Genomic DNA, 1,222 nt, shown 5'->3' on the forward strand with positions numbered 1-1,222 from the left:
CCAGATTAAACAAAAAGCAACAATCTAATTATATATCTATAAACTTCATGATATTTCTTCAAATATCAAAGCACTAAAAGCACTGATTTGTTATAATTTTAAAAATATTTTAAAACTACATAGATCTATTTTCCTTTTATAAAATCAAAGTAATTTGGTTATCTGGAAGAGAATTACAGAAACAGAGTCCTTCCCTTGCATCTATAACCTCTGTAAAACTTCAGAAACAGAACAGGTGAGGAAATCCGGATTTCTTAGTCACTTGGGAGTGTTTGGACTTTACGATGAGAAAAGGACTGGCATTATGTTTTCTGTGAATTCAGAGCTTACAGGTGGTATCAGCACTCAGGTCTCTAGGATGACTTTACATGGCTTTCACTTTGATTTGTTTCATTTTCATTTGCTTCTTCTCTAATTTCTTTTGCTCACGCCTCAAGGCAGCTTCCTCCAGCCTGCGCTGTTTCTCAGGATATTCCTCATTCATGATTCGCTCCTTCTCTGCTCTTTTCTTTTCCTCGCGCCGAGACTGTGCGGCTTCCTGTCTTTGCACGTGTGTTAGCTTCAGGAAGTTTTCTTCTACTCGAGCTCTGTTTTTATCTGCTTTTTGTTTGCCTTCTCTGTTGAGTCGGAACTTTTTGGCTTTATCGATAGAATAAATCACCATGTTCATCAGGGGTAGCAAAGCCTCCATATCCTTTGGGTAAGTGTTGCCTGAGCCAGGCACATTAAATGTAAACAATAGTGTCCTCTTAGTTTCAGGTAGCTTTAAAGGCTGACCTTCCTCTTGCATAATTTTTGGACCAGAGAACTGGTCTGAAAAATGAACGGATTCAATCTTGTCAGCATAGTGAGTAAGAAAGTGAACCATCTTTGTATCCATCATTCCCTCTGTGACTTCTCCCATCTCTGACAGGTTGGCCAAGGAGTCTGGCAGTCCATACTTTGCTCCAGACTTAGGTTTGTCACTGCAGAACTCACTCAGATCCTGCATCTCTTTCTGGAGTCGCACCAAGGCTTTCCGAGTGCCAACAGCAAATACATAGGTATCCATGTCTTCATCATTCATGGTTACTTTTATTTGCACTTGATCACTCACTGGTCTCATCATCCGGGCCAGGACATTCAGTAAGTCTTGTCTCTTGAGGAACCTCAGCTGGATAAGCATCCCTTCACAGCACACTCGACCAGAACACCAGAGGTTGTAGATATGTTCATTCTCCTG

At 40.8% G+C, this 1,222-nt stretch overlaps 1 pseudogene; it reads right to left on the bottom strand.

The window, feature by feature from the left end:
* Positions 1-148: 148 nt before the first annotated feature.
* On the bottom strand, positions 149-1,215 carry LOC115299605 (annotated as a pseudogene).
* Between the last annotated feature and the right edge of the window lie 7 nt (positions 1,216-1,222).

Source organism: Suricata suricatta, chromosome 8 (assembly GCF_006229205.1).
Source record: "Suricata suricatta isolate VVHF042 chromosome 8, meerkat_22Aug2017_6uvM2_HiC, whole genome shotgun sequence".
NCBI classification, from domain to species: Eukaryota; Metazoa; Chordata; class Mammalia; order Carnivora; family Herpestidae; genus Suricata; species Suricata suricatta.